The sequence below is a fragment of the Malaya genurostris genome, chromosome 2 (genome assembly GCF_030247185.1).
Source record: "Malaya genurostris strain Urasoe2022 chromosome 2, Malgen_1.1, whole genome shotgun sequence".
Classification (NCBI taxonomy): Eukaryota; Metazoa; Arthropoda; class Insecta; order Diptera; family Culicidae; genus Malaya; species Malaya genurostris.
The window spans coordinates 67,431,708-67,444,305 of NC_080571.1; the positions used below are offsets into that span (position 1 = coordinate 67,431,708).

Below are 12,598 nucleotides of genomic sequence, written 5' to 3' on the forward strand. Positions count from 1 at the left end.
GGAGAACTTAGTCACCTTATGGACCGACTTCAACAAGATACAAAGTGAGTTAGAAACACTCGATGAGACAGCAGTTGAGAATCAATTGAAACAGCGCGCGGAAATTGAAACTCATTATTACCGAGTGAAGGGTTTCTTGCTCTCGGTAAATAAAGTACCAGCCACACCTAGTGCATCGTCTAGTAATCAATCAGATACATATTTCCCTCCGTCGAACTCACACGTTCGCTTACCTGATGTAAAGTTACCAGTATTCAACGGAAATCTTGAGCACTGGCTCAATTTCCATGATCTGTACGTTTCTTTAGTCCATTCATCGCATGAACTATCAAATATCCAAAAATTTTATTATTTGCGTTCCTCTCTGTCCGGAGATGCACTAAAATTAATTCAAACCATTGCAATAAGTGCCACTAATTACCCCGTAGCATGGGCTCTGTTGGTGGAGCACTTTCAGGACACGGCACGTTTAAAACAATCTTATATCGATGCACTGTTTGAGTTTCCTTCAATCAAACGTGAATCTGCTACAGAACTGCACTCACTAGTTGAACGATTTGAAGCCAACGTACGAGTTCTGCAGCAGTTGGGAGAAAAAACGGAATACTGGGATCTTCTTTTAATTCGCATGCTGAGCATCCGCCTTGATTCAACGACTAGGCGCGATTGGGAAGAATATTCGACAACTCAGGAATCAATCTCGTTTCAAAGCCTAACATCGTTTATTAAAAGAAGAGTCACAGTACTAGAAACTATTCAAGGAAGGGGTGCAGATGTTTTACCACCGTCGTTACCCAAGAAGCAGTCTCCACGTCAATTTGCCAGCCATGGGGCAACTCAAATCAATTATCGAAAATGTTTTGTGTGCTCCGATCACCACCCGGTGTATCAATGCGCAACCTTTTCAAAAATGACTATTGAAGAGAAAGAGAGAGAAGTTCGTCGTCATCAATTGTGTAGAAATTGTCTACGAAAGGGACATGTCAGCAAAGATTGCTCGTCCAGTAGCGCATGTCGAAAATGCAAGGGTCGTCACCATACGCAACTCTGCATCACTAGCATAGAAACTGCTGGCAGTTCCAGATCATCTGAAACATCGATTTCGAAGACAACCCAGCCACCATCGAACACTGTACAGCCCACAATGACTTTAACAACATCAATCCCTGAAACACATGGATACGCGTCCACAGGAATTGGACGCACACGCGTATATCTTGCCACTGCCATGGTAACTGTAGTTGATAGTAATGGCACACAGCACGTTGGCCGAGCATTACTAGACTCCGGTAGCGAATGCTGTTTTATAACGGAATCGTTCGCACAATTGTTAACAGTTAAACGTACGAAAGTTTACGTACCTATCACAGGAATAGGTCAATCTAAGACGCAAGCAAAGCATAAATTATGTTCCACTATTTGCTCTAGAATTAGCAATTATTCCTCTACTATTGAATTTTTGATCTTACCAAAACTTACATTGGATATACCTTCTGAATCGGTAGATATTTCATCATGGGATATTCCATCGGGAATTCAGTTAGCGGACCCGTCATTCTACAAGAGTAGCTACATCGATTTGATTCTTGGAGCAGAAATTTTCTTCGACCTCTTCAAAATCGCGGGAACTATTCATCTTGGCGATAATCTTCCCACTCTCATAAATTCAGAGCTCGGCTGGGTAGTAACCGGAAAATCCAGCACAGCACGATCAATCAATCCAGTAAAGGTTCATGTAGCTACTATTACAGATATACATCAGTTCATGGAAAGGTTTTGGACTCTGGAAGAGGATAGATTATCTCCTGGTCTTTCCTTAGAGGAAACTGCGTGTGAAGAGCATTTCTGTAGCAACGTATCTCGAACAGCTGAAGGACGATACGTTGTACGCCTACCACTTAAGAAAGATGTCATCACTAATGTACAAGACAATCGAAAAATTGCACTCCGTCGATTTCATTTACTCGAAAATCGTTTGAAACGAAATATAGAGTTTCAGCAGCAATATAACAATTTCTTGGAAGAATATTTGACTTTAGGACACATGCAACAAGTGTACGAGAGCGACAATCCACCCCCTCTGTGTTATTATCTTCCACATCACGCTGTCGTTCGAGAGGATAGCTCTACAACTAAAGTTCGTGTAGTATTTGATGCTTCATGCAGAAACAACAAGAGTCCGTCCTTGAATGAAGCACAAATGATCGGTCCAACTGTGCAACAAGATTTGAGATCAATCATTATGCGATCCAGAAAACATCAGATAATGATTATCGCTGATATTCGTCAAATGTATCGCCAAATTCTCGTAGACGAGCGAGATACACCATTACAACGAATCTTCTGGAGATCAACACCGGACGTCCCACTTACAACCTATGAATTAAAAACAGTTACATATGGTACGGCCAGTGCACCTTTTCTCTCCACAAGAACCCTGCTACAATTGGCAAAGGATGAAGGTACTAATTTCCCGTTGGCTGCCCAGGTGCTAATTAATGATTTTTATGTGGATGATTTGATTTCTGGAGCAAATTCAATACCTGAAACAATTGCTCTACGTCAGCAACTGGATAGTCTGCTTGCAAGGGGCGGCTTCGAGCTGCGTAAATGGGCATCAAACGAAGAGAAGGTTTTGAATGATGTCCCATTGGACAAACGAGCATTGCAAACCTCAGTAGAATTCAATTGCGATCCGGTTGTAAAGGCCCTTGGATTATATTGGGAACCGTCATCGGACATGCTTAGGTACAAGATCAAAATCACTGAAATGAAATCTACACTCACCAAAAGAATAGCGCTATCCCACATCGCCCAACTCTTTGATCCCCTAGGCTTAGTAGGTCCAGTAGTGACCACAGCTAAACTATTCATGCAAACATTATGGACGTTAAAGGACGAGCATGGAAAGATGTGGAGTTGGGACCACGAACTTCCAGCCTCAATCAAGGATCGTTGGTATGCCTATTATTCTCAATTACCTCTTCTGAACGAACTTCGTATAGATCGATGCACATTTCTACGAAACCCAAAAACAATACAACTGCACATTTTCTCTGATGCCTCAGAGCACGCATACGGCGCGTGCGTTTATGTTCGATCCACTGATTCAAATGGTGCTGTAAAATTAGCACTATTAACAGCAAAATCAAAGGTTTCACCGCTTAAGACGCAAAGCATTCCGCGGTTAGAATTATGTGCTGCACTTCTTGCTGCGGAATTGTACGAAAAGGTATCACGATCTCTACAACTAAATGCTCACACGTACTTTTGGGTTGACTCAACTACAGTATTAAGCTGGCTTAAGTCTCCACCATCTACTTGGACAACATTTGTGGCCAACCGTGTCTCTAAAATTCAATCCATCATTGAGCATTGTACCTGGAGCCACGTAGCTGGACAGCAAAATCCAGCTGATAGCATTTCTCGAGGAACTTTGGCCAAAACTCTTCTTAATGATTCGCTTTGGTGGTACGGTCCGCCATGGTTACAATTCGACAAGAATTTGTGGCCGTCGGAATCCTCAAAATTTTGGTCAACCACAGATATTATTCCAGAGACTCGTAAACCAGCGGTCATGATTGTCGCGATATCTGCTGAAAAAACATTTATCGATCGGTATGTTGATAAATTTTCATGTTACCAACGAATGCTGCGAGTAACTGCTTACTGCCGGCGTTTTCTGACAAACAGTCGTTCAAAAAACTGCAATCGACCTAAAACACTTGTAATAAACTCTGAGGAAATACAACATGCCGAAGTCAACATCATCAAGCTAATTCAAAAACAAGTTTTCAGCGATGAATATAAACTACTTTTACAGTCACAACCCGTTTCGTCAAAATCCCGCTTGAAATGGTTTCATCCTATGCTGGACTCTGATAATTTGATCCGAATTGGAGGTCGACTTCAACATTCGCAACAACCATTTGACTGTAAACACCAAATATTACTTTCTGCCAAACATCGCTTTTCGACATTGTTGATTCAATACTACCATAAAAAGCACCTTCATGCAGCTCCCCAATTGCTATTAACCCTTCTGCGTCTACGGTTTTGGATAACCGGGGGCAGAGGTCTCGCAAAAAGAATTATTCAGCACTGTGTAATTTGTTTTCGTGCTCGGCCAAAATTAGTTGAGCAATTCATGGCAGAACTTCCAGCATCACGAGTTACTAAAGCAAGACCGTTTTCCGTAACTGGTGTGGATTACTGGGGACCGGTACTGATCAAGCCGCAGCATCGCAGAGCATCACCTACAAAGGCTTACATAGCTGTCTTCGTTTGTTTTTGTACTAAGGCAGTGCATCTTGAACTGGTCGCGGATCTCACGACAGCCAAATTCATTCAAGCGCTTCGTCGCTTCGTCTCTCGTCGAGGGCTCTGCTCAGATCTATACAGCGACAACGGTAGGTGTAGGTGCCGCCAACGAACTCCGCAAGCTGATCCGCACAAAGGAATATCAGCAATCTATCGCTCAAGAATGCGCGTCGATAGGTACACGATGGCATTTTAATCCACCTAAAGCATCTCACTTTGGGGGATTGTGGGAAGCAGCAATCTATTCCGCACAAAAACACTTCCTAAAGGTGCTTAGATCGCAACACCTTCATTTGGATGATATGGAAACCCTGTTAACACAAATCGAATGTTGTCTGAACTCAAGGCCATTAGTACCATTGAGCGACGACCCAACAGATTATGAACCGCTAACACCAGGTCACTTTTTAACTGGATCGGCACTACATTCATTACCGGATGCGGACTTCACTTCGATTCCACTCAATCGTTTACGCAAATGGCAACAAACACAGAAGTTTTTCCAAGACATTTGGAACAGATGGAATACCGAATATTTATCTTCGCTACAACGCCGCACAAAGTGGTGCAACCCGCCTGTTGAAATAAAGTTAAATCAGCTGGTAGTACTTCGAGACGAAGTTACTCCACCAACGAAATGGATTACCGCCCGTGTCATCGAGCTCCACCCTGGCTCGGACGGTTTAACAAGAGTGGTTACGGTGCAAACACCTACTGGCCGCTTCACTCGTCCTGTCTCTAAAATTTGCATCCTTCCCATTACACCTGTGGACGAACCCGCAACTCAACAGCAGTCATCACAATAACCAATCTGCGCGTATCATTCCCATTTGTGTGCCATTAAGGATTAAACAACGATTGAAAATACAAGGCACTCGTGGGAATGGACAAGGTAAGGACCTGTCCAATCCTCTATTTTTTTTAAATTCCGCTACCGGGTCTTCTCTTCTCAATCCAGAATTCAATATCGTCAGCCAGCAGCCGATTAAAGTGAAATGGCGATGTAAACAAACATGGAGACGTCATCGACATCAAACCGAGGGATGACATACTCGCTTCGTCGAAGATTTTCAGAAATGTTATTTCTGAAGGGGGCAGTATGTTCGTGGATACGAAAGGGCGCCATCTGTTCGTGAATGATCATGCATCGTACTTCAGAAGGGATCCCTGGTTTCATCGATAATGTATCAATGTGGCAACCCGAATCGACATGCAAAGGGATATAAAAGGGCAACGCAACCAAAATTCCCTCTCTTAATATTGTACCTTTCCCAAGGAAATTTAAAGCTCTTGAAAGCAATAAATTGCATGATGAATTTCGTAGAAGTTAAAATATATTCGTTAAGTTAGTAAAGGTGGTGCGTTTAGTATTATCCATGCGCGAGTGGTCTTATTGATGTGATTTCCGGTTTTTAAGTCCAGAGAACCGAATACCTTTAACCGAGTAAATTCCTATGCTGATAGCGATTTGAGAAGTTTAGGGCCTTCCAGAAGTAGAAGTGGTCGTTAAAACCTACACGCTCTCACTGTGTCTATCAAGAGGTATTTTGGCCCACTTTAGGATTGATTTTATTTTGGACCACTTTATAAAAATATCCACCAAATATTGTAATATCTTTAAAAACCCCTTCCGCAATAGGTAATTTAATGTGATTAGCTTCAAATTGATGCAAAATGAGTTACTTAACATCGATAAAATCCGATGAAATCGATAAAGTTTGTTAGGTGGCCCAAAATATATGAAGTGGCCAAAATACCTCTGTTACCCTACATAGGATTATTACCATGAAAAATAAACATTTATATCAGTAAAAATAAAGTAGCGTAGAAATAGAATGACTGTAAAAATCACCAACAACATCGTGGGAGTGAGTTTGTATGGCTCACAAATTCAGGAAAATAGTAGACATATTAATTTAAGTCAAATGCACAATTAGTTTTGCTTTGTAGTAAAAAATTGTAATTAAAAAATTCAAAATTATAATTGTTTATTGTCACTATTAAGGTTCAATGTAGTGCAAATAAATTTATCACAACTAAGTATTAGAATTTGGAAATTTTGCTTTGCCGAGCCGTAATTAGTTTTTGAAATGTATAAACGGTTACTGTTCCGTTCCACGGTGATGATTTAAGAACTAAAAAGTAGTGTTTGTAGCAGAATTTCACAAAGAATCTGAAAATGCAACTCAAAATTATAAAACTTCAGCCGAAACAAGCGAAATTTGAAAAAGTTTACATATACTTTACCGCATTTTTTTATTGCTTGCGCACTTCTGTTTCGTATTGAGATGGTGTGAGAAATGCACGGTGGGCACGGTGGCATTATATTGTGAGCAAAAATTACATATCAAATAATGACACGAATTTATGCAGCATTGGGTTTTGTGTTGAAATAAAAACGAGTTGAATACAATAAAATGGGTATTGTGAGGAATCGTTTATTTTCTAAGTAACTGTCATTTATATTACTATACAGTTCGCGTATAACATTCGACGCGCACGGTTGTGTTTTTCTCTCGCTATGTGCGCATACGTTGTGTTTCGCTTGGGTTGCGTCAACCGGACGAATTTTTGCGCTAGGTTTCCGCCACCCGGATTCATGAAAGTTCAAGTGTTTATGTTATGAAGGAAGATTTTGTGTGTGTCAAGGAGAGATTGAAGTAGCCCAGATTGCAATGAATACTCGTAGCGGGCGGTTGCTCCTTGTTGTTTTATTGTGTGATATGCTCGGGCTACGCCATCCGGAACTCTACTTGTGCTCGATCTTGCATTCCGAGTGTTCGAGGATTTTAGTTGAGCGAAACGGATAGTGATTAGAAGAATCGCCGCGCAGATGGCAAAATGTCTAGGATTCATTTTTGTTTGTTTTTCTTTTTTTGTAAATACGGCTATCTAGTGGCGGGTAGCCAACACCGTGTTAAAAGTTATAGCTGCGCCATATAGTTGCAGATTTCAGTAGCAAATTTTCGGTCGGAATTAATAGGACTTATGGCAACTTTGGCAAACGTACTGGAAGTACCCAAGCGCATTGATGAAAATGCAGCAGGATACCGATGGGATCGTTTCATATTATTTACTTGCTGAAAGTAATACCACAAACGAATTTCCAGACATGACAGTCACGATCTTTTGTTGTCGCACATCTACGGTCCTCCGTGAAACTGGAACCAATGGTAATAAATTGGTTGCACTGCTGAGTTCCCATCATCGCATTCATAATGCAAATGTCAAACCGTGAGAACCCTTTCAATACGTTAGCTCATTTGTATATATTGAGATTTCATGGCACACTTTGGTCGAAATGATAACAATGCAATTAATTCCGCGCTCCACCAAGCGGTGAGTGCGGTCACTTTAGAAGGCACCGGGGACGGACCAGATTTTTTTTAAATATTTGTAAGCACATACATGTTTTTATTATTTATCTTTGGTAATACTCTTCCGACACAGAAATGTGTGCTTTCAAAATATAATGTAAACGTTACATAATAATACAGTATACTGTTATATTATATTATGTTATGTTGTATTATATTAAATTGTACCATATTATATCACATTATATTTTAGAGGATATGATAATGTGTGCATTATATCATGTTAAATTATATTTTATTCTATTATATTATATTGTGTTACACCCAAACCTTCATTTACGTGCTTTATATGTGTATGTATGTATTAATATACGTACACATGTGTGCAAATACAGGGTGATTTTTTAAGAGCTTGAGAACTTTTTTAAACAATAAAACGCATAAAATTTGCAAAATCTCATCGGTTCTTTATTTTAAACGTTAGATTGGTACATGACATTTACTTTTTGAAGATAATTTCATTTAAATGTTGACCGCGGCTGCGTCTTAGGTGGTCCATTCGGAAAGTCCAATTTTGGGCAACTTTTTCGAGCATTTCGGCCGGAATAGCCCGAATTTCTTCGGAAATGTTGTCTTCCAAAGCTGGAATAGTTACTGGCTTATTTCTGTAGACTTTAGACTTGACGTAGCCCCACAAAAAATAGTCTAAAGGCGTCAAATCGCATGATCTTGGTGGCCAACTTACCGGTCCATTTCTTGAGATGAATTGTTCTCCGAAGTTTTCCCTCAAAATGGCCATAGAATCGTGAGCTGTGTGGCATGTAGCGCCATCTTGTTGAAACCACATGTCAACCAAGTTCAGTTCTTCCATTTTTGGCAACAAAAAGTTTGTTAGCATCGAACGATAGCGATCGCCATTCACTGTAACGTTGCGTCCAAAAGCATCTTTGAAAAAATACGGTCCAATGATTCCACCAGCGTACAAACCACACCAAACAGTGCATTTTTCGGGATGCATGGGCAGTTCTTGAACGGCTTCTGGTTGCTCTTCACTCCAAATGCGGCAATTTTGCTTATTTACGTAGCCATTCAACCAGAAATGAGCCTCACCGCTGAACAAAATTTGTCGATAAAAAAGCGGATTTTCCGAATGGACCACCTAAGACGCAGCCGCGGTCAACATTTAAATGAAATTATCTTCAAAAAGTAAATGTCATGTACCAATCTAACGTTTAAAATAAAGAACCGATGAGATTTTGCAAATTTTATGCGTTTTATTGTTTAAAAAAGTTCTCAAGCTCTTAAAAAATCACCCTGTATTTGTGTTTCTTAATACATATTACTATTGTCTAAGTAAAAGCGATCATTTATATGTATAAATATATATGTGTGAGCATACATACATGTATATGTAAGCTTTGTGAATGGAGATTTGGGTGTATATTATATTATATTATATTATATTATATTGTATTACATCATATAATGTTGTATTATATTATAATATAGTTTAGTTCAGTTTTCTTGACTTGAGAGACTTTCGACCGGAGGCAGGTTCGTCTAGGTTATATTATAGCATATTATATTATATTGTATATTATTGAAATATGTTATCATGTTGTATTATATTATTATATAATATTATTTATTATAGCATATTGAATTGCATTACTTTATCATATATTTTAGTACATCATATTTAACTTTATTTTATCAATTGTATTACATTGTATTATATTATATTGATATAAAGCATTTATCATGGGAACGTATTGGGAGGGAGCATCAGGGCATCGGACGAAATGATGACTGGACGAGGGATTGTGGATAGCCAGCCCAAGTCACTTGAAGGAATCTTGTTTCCTTCTGAAGGTTTGACATGAGCCTGACGCGCCCTTCTCAAACAAACCATCAGGCGGGTTCAAGCATGTAAAGCGATATGCTTCACCCATGCATTGGATATTATGGTTGGAAGAGCATCTTTTATTCCCGCGGAATAAGTGTAAGTGACTCTGCTGACATATCCGGCCAACAGCTATAGTAAGAAGGTGAATGGGTGAACCATATCGGGGCTACTGTAAGTCTACCCGCATCCACTGGCAAGACCTTGAACTGATGGTGGCTTAACTTCACATCACATCACATCACAACTGTCATTTATATTACTATAAAGTTAGTCAATACATATATTTTACGGCCTTTAACTTTACATTAAATGTATTTGAATCAAATATGTTGTTGGGATTCAAATAAAAAAATATGTTGACTCTTGCATTAAACTGAAGCAAATATAGTGACTTTTAGCATCAAATTCATGGATGTTGATTAAAATTTTTCGTCCTTGAATCAAGTGCCAGAGATTATTGATTTCAAAACATTTTCATTGAATCAAACATTGGTACTAGTTGATTATGTGATGTGAAATTTCAATTTTTAATAAATTTCTTTATTATCGCCTTCAAAGTACTCTCCTCCTGCGGCAATAGATGCATGTCAACGCTTGATCCAATTTTCCATACAAGTTTCACAGGCCGCCGAAGGTATGGCCTTTAGTTCGCGCAGCGAATTCTCTTTTATGGTTTCTATGGTCTCAAAACGCGTTCCCCGCAATGGCAATTTGAGTCTGGGGAAGAGGAAAAAGTCACACAGGGCCACATCTGGAGAGTACGGTGCTTGGTTGATGATGTTGGTTGAGTTTTTGGCCAAAAACTGCGACACAACCAACACTGAAATTCAGCTTTTTTGGCACCAGCCGAGAAGCGACCCAAAACATCAGTTAAAATGTGTTCGGCTGATCCATAAGAGATGCCCAACAACACAGCAAACTCTCTAATCGGTACAGAACGATTTTGCAACACGATTTTCTTCGCCGATTCAATGTTTTCTTCAGTAACAGATGTTGTTGGGCGGCCAGGGATTTCATCGTGATCCAAGCTTGTACGACCACCTTTGAAGCGTTTATACCACTCGTATGCCTGTGTTTTTCCTAGACACGATTCTCCAAAGGCCTTTTCTAACATTTTCAACGTTTCGGAACACTTAAATCCATTTGCAACACAAAATTTGATGCACGCACGTTGTTCTAAATTTTCATCCATTATAAAAATCGCCACACGAAAATTTTTAAATTTTTAAATTCTTTGTATAGACGCCAAACAAAAACTAATCGTACGATATGCGTCAAAATTTGACAGAATGTGTATAAAAGTGTTGCCAACGTTGAGAGAATAGAAGTTTACCGATTGGACAAGCGCGGGAATTTTAAAATGAAAATTCCGGTTCTTTTTTGATCATAAGGTACATTTGTATTCATTACAGAGAACGGTTTCACAGTAGAGTTTTGTAAATTATTGAACGAAAGGAAGAAGAGGAGTCAATACCGCAACCGTACTCAACTGAGCGCACAAAATGCATTCAATAATAAATAAAAACTTAATTTACAATAACTAGTCAAAAATTCTTTTTAAATGACAATTTATTGAATTTAAAAAAATCAATCATTGAATCTACACACAGTCGCAGGAAAGCCTGATTTTAGAAACAAAACTAATTTGCTTTGAATCAAATAAAAATAATATTTGATTCCAAGTGAAATGAAATTCAGGTGGAAATGAAATATATTTGAATTCAAAGGACAATATATTTGAATTTAATGTTTCTTTTATTTATTTCTACTAATATTTTGCTTTGATGTAAATATCAAATGTATTTGAATCAATGGAAAATAAAAATAAGCGCTGGTTGAAAATGAATTATCTTTGAATTCAAGGTGTAATATATTAAAATTTAACATAAATTTTTCTACGTGTATACATATAACCTCATGTTAGTCAATCATAATTACTCCTGATTCATGGTTCTAGTGTAATAGTAATCACTAACAATAACGATTGAATTGGGATATGTTCAAAGTGCGAAGGATTCATAAATCCATTACAAATCGATGAGTTTTTTTTACAAGCCATCAAAACGAGTGGTAAGCCCACTGCACTCAATCACTGAAAATATTCCTGGTTTCTATGTGTGTATTTTTCTTGTTATGCCTTGTGCGACGATTCGGTCAACTTAAGTGATTGAAATTTTGCGCACATTTTTGAGACTACATTTCACCCTAAAGTGACATTCTTAGATGTCGAAAATCTCCAAATTTAAGTTCCAGAATGTCGATTTTTTTTCCAAAAATAATTTTTTTTTCGAAATGACACTAGATCTTGAATAGGCATCGAAAAAATTTCGATTTTCTGATTTTTCAAGATCGAATTTTTGCAAACTTTGACTGCTGGGCGACATCACTTAGCCATATCCAATGTAGCTCAAATTTTGCATAGGGACTTTTTTTTAGGTGCTTAAATTTTCAAGAACTACCGATTTACGAACGAAATCGGAGATGAATCGCATGCGAAATTTAACGCTTTAACTATGAAACTTAAACACAAATTTGAAGTAATGCGGTTGAATGAAATCCAGAACACTTAGCAAGCGTTATAATTATAACTGCATAAATTTCGGTTACTGATACAATTTCGTCCGAAGCAAGACCAATATAAATTGCGACGAACAGAGTCAATGTTGTTGGTACGAGTGTTCGTTGTTCTTGGAATTTTTTAAAGGAAAAGTTGTGAATCTATTAACTATGGTGTTCGTACATTTGGAAATTAATTAGTATTATGACGACTGATTGAACTGTTTAATAGAAAATATCGATCATATAAAACTTTAGTAGCCTTGTTCTAAATCAATAATTTCAAGAATCTCATGATTCGCGAAGTCGTATTTCTCGATCTCATTGTTTTTAAGGTATTTTTTACCTTTCTCGTGTGTAATCACTGTGAAAATTGACTTTTGAACCTCGACCCGGTTTCCGAAGTTATAGCGAAGAAACTTACATCGATTTTCTAAAGGCATTATTACTCAATAATTGATTCCTTTAATTATGTACTTCTATTATTAATTTGAATTTT

General features: G+C 38.3%; 1 protein-coding gene across 2 annotated transcripts in view; it reads left to right on the top strand.

The window, feature by feature from the left end:
- LOC131427214 (bifunctional 3'-phosphoadenosine 5'-phosphosulfate synthase) overlaps positions 1-12,598 on the top strand; it is a 40,048-nt gene that overhangs the window by 11,986 nt on the left and 15,464 nt on the right. The window lies entirely within an intron of this gene.